Here is a 9,349-nt window from a genome sequence, read left to right on the forward strand (position 1 = left end):
AGAATCAGAAGAAAACATGGCAGATTTATTTTATTTTTTATTCAACTTAATCTTGACAAATCAATGTTTATGAATTATACAACTTTTAAAAAATGAATTTATAATGAAATTGTAATTTTCAAGGGTCCTAAAAGGGCTTAAAATTGAATTTGCAAGAAAAGCAATAATTATACTCAGAAAGAGCATAAAAAATGACATCAAGTGCAAGTGTTGTGTTCACTTTATTTGTAGGTCAATAATATGAACTGCTCAATATTTACCAATGAAACTTTCAGGGATGAATATAAAGCATGTCCTGGGAAATTCTTTTGAAGTACCTACCCCAACTCCTTCTCTCTCTAGAAAGCACTTGTCTTTGATAACCATTAAAAATTGTGGTTTTATACATGTAAAACCTTGCAAAATAGATCTTCTACTTAAATGAAGTACAGGAAAAGTGTTTTCAGCTTCACAACTTTGCCTAGTCCTATTTTATGAGGTTTCAAAGACCTGCAAATATGTTTATTTAGAAAAAAAAAAAGTCCACTGATATGGCTTAAAATTCTACTCAAGTACTAAGAATTGCATTTCAATTACTAAAACCACAGAAAAAATAAATAAAATTAAGGTAAAATGTTGTTTTGTCAGAATTCTAAAAGGTAGGCTATAGATTTGTCAAATAGGAGGCAAATTTCTAAGAATTAGAAATTAAAAGAGGGTTATTAACATAGAAGCTTTGTAATACCTTCTGGAGTATGTTTTTGGCCCTGAATTCATTACTGAAAGTGGTAAACTTTTTGCAGTTCATATTGTTGACTTACAAATAAAGTAAATGTACCACTCAATGCCTTTTTTCATGCTCTTCCAAACTATAATAATCATTTTTGTTGGAAATGAATTTTACCCCAACCCCCATATATACCAATTCAGGGTATATATTTGCACAATAGGGAGGGGGGGGGGGGTAAAGTTTTTCAGAAATAAAATTTACCCCCACCCCCTCCCTAATGTGCAAATATATACCCTGACTTGGTATATACAGGGGTGGGGGTAAAATTCATTTCCAACCAAAATTATAATTATATTTGGAAAGAGGACAAAAAAGGCAACAAGTAGTATGTTTACTTTATTTGTAAGTCAATACAGGGTTGCCACCCCTAGTGATTTATCAATAGTTCTAGTGATTTTTTATGTTGCCTAGTGATTTTTTATGTTGCCTAGTGATTTTTATTTCTCTGTAGTGATTATAGTGATTTTTGTTCTAAAACTAGTGATTTTTCTTGAATCTAGTGATTTTTCACCTTATAGTGCATAGATTCATGATTCAACCAAATGAATCATACAAAAAGTAGTTAATAAAAAAAAGCAAAATAGTTATTCACTACAGTTCCTTATGTTCATATCAGATTTAGACAGGTAGACCCCAGAGTGCTATTAGCAAGATGATACTTGAACTTATTTAATCTGAAAATTGCAAAACTGTTCTATAGTTCCTATTTCACAACATTTTCTCAGGTCAAATTTTTGTCTTCAAATTTATGATTTTTTACTCTCTATAATCTATCAGTTCCAAATTAGATTTTCATTTGTTAAAACCTCTGACAGTGGAGTGGATATGAACACACCCTCTATATCTACAGATAGACCAGAAATGGAGTCATGGAAAAATAAGACAGTAGGTATACATAAAATATAATTTTTTGAATGAAAAAAGATTATTCAAAAAGAAAATAGGACTCAGTGCTTTTTTTAATAAGATTTGTAGAATAACTATATAGGTTAAATTGATTGTAGTTTGATGACTGAATATGGTTGGGGGTAAAAGGGGGGGGTATCCAATCCGAAAGTTGTTAATTGGTTTTATTTTTATTTCTAATATGTAGTTGAAACTCCAGTAGTTCTTTAAGTTCTCTTATTTTTAACTGTAACAGCAAATAAGCGCAGATAACGTCCTATTCTTTAAGTTTTTTGATTCATGTGCTAACATATCAAATAGTTGGAGGCAGCGAACTATAAGAATGGAGGGACACGGCTCAATAGTAACCAAAACTCTAAAAAACGGAATTTTGATATCCATCAATATATCATCAGATTATTATGCTGATTCTAAATATACAAGATTCATTAAGCTTAGTGCTAGCCATTAAAAGCTACAAACCTGCAAAAATTTGTCTGATATTCTTAAGATGGAGGAGACACTCCTGAAATAAAATAATTTTAAATAGAATCACACCATGAGAAACAGCGTAACAGAGAACCCTACTGTACAGGTTTCAAGCTCCTGTCTGCAAAAACTTATAATTTCTTTCTTTTTTGCCAGAAGAAAATCATAAATACATGACATTTTTTTGCCAAGGGGTGATTGTGTAGAACCAACAGTCCCAGAACATCAGGAGAGGGCTCATTTAACAGAAACCAAAATTTTTAGTGACCCTTTTGTTTGGCTGAAAAGATCACAGGGCTACTAGCCCCCCTCTCAAATCCATGTTTTCTCTAAAATTGCTCAACCAAAAGTTTAAGATAGCCATTTGGTTAAGTATAGTTGAAAGGTTCCAAACTATACCTTAGGTTTTGGTTATTTTGGAGAAAAAATTAGGATTTTGGATCGACAAGAAGAAAAAAATAAAAAGAAAAGGTAAATATTTTGATTACATCACCGATAAAAAATTTTCAGGGTTTGGGTTATAAGCCAAGGGTGCCAATTTGGGAAAATACTTGGAGGAAGCCAGAATCTTGTTCTATTCTTTGCATAAAGATGCAAAAGGACATTTTTTCAAAGTTCCAAGGGTATTTTTCGCTTGAGAAACAACAAAACATAAATCTAAAGTTATTTTTCCAGACCTAGGGGGGTAATTTTACCCCCTTACTATATCTGCACTTGTATAGAACATGGTAAAGAAATAAAACAATTGTTAATTACACTGATAAAGAGTATTATAATTCTAGTGATTTCTAGTCAATAATCTAGAGATTTATGAGGTAATCTAGTGATTTTTATTTTCACTGAGTCAATAATATGAACTGCAAATAATTTACCCTGAAAGTTTCATTTGCCTAACCTAACCCCTTTCTAAAATAGCAAAAAGTAGTTTGCCTAGAATTTTACCCTACAGAGGCTACAGTCACTAGGGGAAGAAGAAGTTGCGGTAAAATTCTACTTTAGCTACTTTTGGCTATTTTGGAAAGGGGTTAGGTTAGGAAAATGAAACTTTCAGGGATGGGTCTACAGGCTAAAGTATGTCACGGGAAGGTACTTTGAAGTACCTACATCCACTCCTTCTCCTTCTAGAGGGTCATGAAATTTGCCTACATGACAGGTCTATACCCGTTGAAATTTTGACAAAACAACATTTTACCTTAATTTTCTGTTTTCAGTTTCTTTTTCTCTTGGTTTAGCTCTTAAAATGCAATTTCAGTTATTTGAGCACAATTTTAAGACACATAAATAGTTTATTTCCAAAATTTAGGAAATGTCTTTGCATATCTTTAAAACCTTATAAATTGGTATTGAGCAAAATTGTGCAGCTGAAAACAATTTTATTGTACTTCACTTAAGCAGAAGATCTATTTTGCAAGGTTTCACTTCTATAACTCACATATTTTTAAAGGCCATCAAAGGTCAGGACCCTCTAGAGGGAGAAGGAGTAGAGGTGGGTACTTCAAAATATCTTCCCATGACATACTTTAGCCTGTAGACCCATCCCTGAAAGTTACATTTTCTTAACCTAACCCCTTTCCAAGATAGTCAAATGACCAGGATGAAGTTATCTCCTGGCTCCCATCTCCGGGTTTATCTCCCTGACCTAAAATTGCTTGCCCTATAGCTCTGAAAATAAAAATTATCCTTGAAAAAAACTGCTGAAACTTACAGCTCTCAACTGATACCAAATTTTTGAATTTTTTTGCTGGTTTTGATATTTTACTTAAAAGTACAAATATAATCGTGAACTTAAAATTAACGAGTGAAATATTTTTTTGACAGAATTTTTCATTGTTATTTGGAATTCCTTTGATAGGAGCTTTCCAATGAGGTGTTACATGACTATATTAAAAAAAAATGTTATTTTAACTGTTAAGCCTATTGAGGTGGAGGCAAACAAATTTTGTTGCTTCATTTTTTATTCAAAAGCTATCAATCAGCACATCATTCAAAAGTCATGTAACACCTCATTTGAAAGCTCCTAACAAAGGAATTGGGAGATAAACCCGGGTTTATCTCCTAACAGGGAGATAAACCCGGAAATGGTAGCCAGGAGATAACTTCATCCTGGTCAACTGGTTTGCTATTAGATCTCACCTATATATACATTGCAGCCTTAATTAGCCAACTAGTCAGCTAATATTAGAGTTCTATATACAATATAAAATTAGCTAACTAGTTGGCTATTAATGTCTAATGTATGCATAAAATTTAGTTTAAAATAGCCAACTAGTCAGCTATCAAAACAGTTTATAATAGCCTAAACGTGCAAAATTAGCTAACTAGTTGGCTATCAATAAGGTTTCTAATACATATTAGAGCCTAGAATTAGCTAACTAGTTTGCTATTAAAGTCTCAGCTATATACACATTTAGATTAGCCAACCAGTTGGCTATTAGATCTCATTTACCATGAAGACCTAATGTAAGAGAAAGAAACTTTACCAATAATACATTCTCTTTTCAGGCCATGTGTTTACGCTACAAGCTTTTCACTAAATAAAGTCCAGTCAACACCATTAAACACCATTATCCTTGCCCCCCCCCTCCTTAAAAAATTACTTTTAGCTCTTTATGGCAGAGAATCCTAGTCAGCTATTTTCTTGTCTGTATATACATAGACTCACCTCAGTAGCCAACCGGTTCGCTATTTTATATTTTCGTGTATACTTAGACTGTTTTTCGATAGCCAACTAGTTGGCTATATATAGCCCGTGTATATATAAAACGGTTTTATATTAGCCAAGTAGTCTAAATATTATCTAGAGGTTATGAACGAAAAGTAATATATTCCACGCCCCCCACCCCTTCCCCGTCTATCATAGTAAAATTATGGGAAAGATTGAATTTAAATTAATTGGCACTTCAAATCAACCCCGCCTCACCCCAACCGCTCAAGAAGTGAAGTTAGATTAATCCTGAGAAAATATACCTAAGTATGATAAAAATGTAGTACTTTAGAAATAAATTTTGGATATATTTTTGCTTATGAGGGGGGTGGGGGTAAATTACAGTAAGTCTGCATGCAAAATTTGTTAGCCACAATTATTCTGATATTATGATGTAAGAATTGTTTTCTGACAATTGTTTTCTAACAAGAAAATTGTTAAAGGAAAGCGAAATGTTGTTGGTGTCCTAAATGAGCACTTCGCAAATATTGGTCACGGAACATCACTTGAGGCACCAACTCGAAGTTTACCCGATTCAGCATATTCTGCTTACATGCCGCCTCCATCGGATTGCTCTCTTTTCCTAACGCCGGTCTCAGCAGATGAATTACTGCAAGTTATATACCAACTGAAGAATGGGTCGTCGGAAGGTACGGATGGCTCGTCGACAAGCCTATTAAAACGGATAATGCCTGATGTTACAGAATTTTTATCAACTTATGTTTCAAGTGGATCATGTTATCAACTTATGTTTTTCAAATGGACGTTTCCCATCTTGCTTAAAGTCTGCACGTGTTTTAGCCCTGCATAAGGGTGATGACGTGAAAGATCCAACAAACTACAGGCCAATCTCGATCCTATCTTCATTCGCAAAAGTGATTGAACGATGTCTTTACAACCGTATAATGAAGTTTTTTGATAAAAGGGGATGTTTTAATGACCTTCAGTTTGGGTTTAGGAAGGGTCATAGCTCTGAACATGCGATTCTGAGTCTCACACATTTTATACACGACACTTTGGATAAAAAAGAAATTCCAGCTACTATATTTATAGATATTAAAAAAGCGTTCGATACTATTTGTCATACAATTTTGCTTCGTAAACTGGAAAATTATGGTATTCGTGGACCTACAAATTCTCTGATTGACTCATATTTAACTGGGCGCAGTCAGTTTGTGGATGGTGGAAATGCTACCTCTTCACTACTTGGTATTACTGGTCAAGTCGGCGTTCCTCAAGGATCCATACTTCGACCCCTACTCTTTCTTATTTTTGTTAACGACATCAACAGGGCACTGGATGATCTCGGGCTAAATGTCCTATTCGCTGATGATACAGCCTGCACAGTGAGCGGTACTGATGAAAGATCGCTTAAGAAGAATTTGTTGGCAGCTTTCGAGAGGATAGAAACTTGGTTTAGTGCAAATAAATTATCTTTTAATATGCCAAAAACCAAGTTCATGATTTTCTCTCGTACTGACCAGTCATTACCTGAACTTAGTAGACTACCCATTGATGAATATACTTATTTGGAGCGTGTATCTACTATGAGATATTTAGGAGTGCTAGTTGATCAGAATATGAGTTGGAAGGAACACATTGCTAAATTGCAGATGAAGTTGGGAAGGAATGTTGGAATATTGCAGCATTTGAAATTTATTCTACCTTTTCATACGATGAGATCGGTAAATTTTACCCTAGTCCATTCCTACCTAAGTTACTGTCCCCTGATTTTTCTAAATACATTTAAAACTCCTACAAAACCACTTCAAAGGTAACAAAATAAAGAACTGCGTATTCTGAAAACTTTCATTCCCTCCCCAATATCCCTACCATCAAAATCACCAAATAAAAGTATATTTTCTTTCCTTAATATATTACCAGTGGAATTATTATTATCTTTTCATGGATTGATGTTTTGTGTTAAGTATTTTGCTCAAATTCTACCGAAAATTTTCTATGCTTGGATCTATTTAACCAATGTGAGCACGATTATGGAACGAGGGGATCTTTTAAGTATGTTGAACCCCGAGCTTGCACTGAGAGATCAAGGTTCTCACTCAGGCACTGCATAACCAAACTTTGGAATGTGCACGGGTTGGGTCTTAATATTTAGTCTTTCTGTGGGTACACTGCAGGTTCATTTAAAAAATCTTTTACTAACCCTTTGATCATTTTATTTAATTTAATTTTTTCTTAGTTATTTTTAAATTCAGTTATGGTCTTCCCGCTGGCACATTCTATTGGTAGGATTTCCCCACGGTTTAATTTCACTGTGTTTGGTGTTTTGTTTTAGTTTGTTCTCCATTTGGCTGCTGGCTTGGGGTGATGCTTGGTAAGTCTCACATTTTTCTTTCTTTTTTATCTATTTAAAAAAGTGTGATTATGTACAAATGCAGTTATATATAATGTTTTTGTTGTTTTTATTTGTTATTGGTTGCCTGGTAATACGAGCTAGACTCTCAGCCGGGCATACCCATATTGTAGCTGTATTTAGTTTATAAATAAAAGAACCTGAACCTGACTCCACACTGTCTAAATACCCCCCCCCCCTAATTTGCAAATATATAGCCAAAATTACTTATTTTTCATCTGTATGGAGAGCTCACTTGACATTTTCGACTGATTATGTAGACTGCCATTTAATATTAATATTTTTATTTCGTCTATGTCATTTATTGAGTCCTTTTAATATGGATGTTTTAGAGTACACTCATTCAACTCATAAAAAATCATTGAAAACGAAAAAATATCTGATGAAAGAGTTGGTTTTTCAAATTTCAATCTTTCGGGACTTATAAAATGGATAGTACCACACCATGAACTGGAAAGGCACTTTCATTTTATTGAGCACGTACATGCGATCCCTAGTGATAAGTGACTAGAACCGAAATCGGAAAGTTAAAAAACCCAGGATGTATAATCGTTCCCAGACTTAACAAGTACGTACATGGTCGGATGTGATGTCAGACTTTACAAATTTGAGAGTGTTTAGATTATCTAAGGCAGATGCCACCTGTTGTGCGAGTTCAATAAAAGCTTATCAAGCATACCTCTTCCTCTAGCAAGCTTCTGCTTCAGACATAAGTCCGATTCATTGCCTCTCTGCAATAAAAACAATGACCCCCTTTGGCGTGTTCATCTCTATCTGACAATATTCCATTCCAATTGACATTTCAGTGGGACAGACAAAAATAAGCCTCACAATATTTGAGTGCCTACACTTGAACAAAGAGGAAGCCTCCTTAATAATAAGAGATTCATATTCTACATTGGCTTAAGACCCTATATACCTCTTAACTGCAATTTTTTTTAGAAAGATACATAGAAGTATACATTTCTGCAGTCTTGCCACTGCCAACTTTTTTTGTGAGTTGAGGAATGGAGTCAACCAAATAAGTGTCAGGTAATCCATAGAACTTCTTTTTAACTTTCAGGGACCCGACATCTGAGACGAATGACATTTCTCCTGAATTTACATAATAAAATGATCAATTTTATTGAATACTTTAAAGATATGCTGAAAAATGAAAAAAAATGTATAAAACTGTAAAATAAACTTTGTTTAAGAAAAAAATTCGTTATTAGGATTCGATACCGTAAAGGATTGTTCTGTGTAATCCATTACGATTTTTTTTCGTATATTTATTGATAGTGATGTGTGGTAGTTTTACTCTTGGAAGATAATTTGTATTTATTTATGCTCATTTTCGGCTTAATGGAGCTCTTTTGTTTAAACTTTAATCAAGAAGAATATTCGTTACAGGGATTCGATACCTTAAAGGTCTACAAATTGTTTTGTAGAAATTTTTTTTTGTAATTAATTTCATATAAGATCAACCAGGGAATGACACCCAGAGTTACCATTTCTGGAAAAAAAACCTGTTAGATTTTTTTTCTCTGTTGGATTTATTTCTGTAATCGTATAATTAACCGGTCAATGTATAACTTCATTAACTACTGAAATTTTATACAGTAATAAAAAAAAATATGATGGGAATAAACAATTTTGCTTACCTGTGAATAACTGTTGGAGTTTCACATTTCAATAGGTAATACAAAACTGTTCAAATATTTTGCATTCAAATGCTTCAAATCCAGTAACATCCAGAAAACCATATGCCAGTGGAATTGACTTTATTACCTCCTTCAAACCACGATACCAGTAGGAAGTTGTTCAGCGGGTCAAATATCCAGGTTAAAAAGATAATCATAAATGGCCTAGAAGTAAAGAAAGAGGATTGAAAAACTAATCCGATAGAGACATATGGTCTTGGGTCGTCTTGTCCCTAGGTCAACTATGCTAAGGATTATTGCAGAACCCAGGCCTTCATCATAAATGACCCAGAAGTAGCCAAAAGGCTTGAAAGGGTATTCCACTCTTGAGGCGTAGCCCCTTTTACGTGATCAACTATCCAGGTATCGTTGTTATTTCTATCATACTGATTCTAGGGGTGTACATGTAACAAATATATACACAATTATTGCTCACTTATAAAGAT

The 9,349-nt window shown here is 33.8% G+C and overlaps 1 protein-coding gene across 3 annotated transcripts in view; it reads right to left on the minus strand.

Annotated features, from left to right (window-relative positions):
- PolG1 (DNA polymerase gamma, catalytic subunit tam) overlaps positions 1-3,868 on the minus strand; it is a 186,784-nt gene extending 182,916 nt beyond the window's left edge. Inside the window, exons 1-2 of one of the 3 annotated variants that reach the window (XM_089100664.1) lie at positions 3,849-3,866; positions 2,138-2,180 (exon numbers count right to left, since the gene is read on the minus strand). The gene's annotated coding sequence lies outside the window, so the exon portion shown is untranslated. Of the gene's footprint in view, positions 1-2,137; positions 2,181-3,848 lie in introns of those variants that run through there. The other 2 variants (XM_089100663.1, XM_089100662.1) reach the window with 2 other exon arrangements.
- Between the last annotated feature and the right edge of the window lie 5,481 nt (positions 3,869-9,349).

This window comes from Artemia sp. Qi Xiang Cuo, chromosome 14, assembly GCF_049724085.1.
Source record: "Artemia sp. Qi Xiang Cuo chromosome 14, ASM4972408v1, whole genome shotgun sequence".
NCBI classification, from domain to species: Eukaryota; Metazoa; Arthropoda; class Branchiopoda; order Anostraca; family Artemiidae; genus Artemia; species Artemia sp. Qi Xiang Cuo.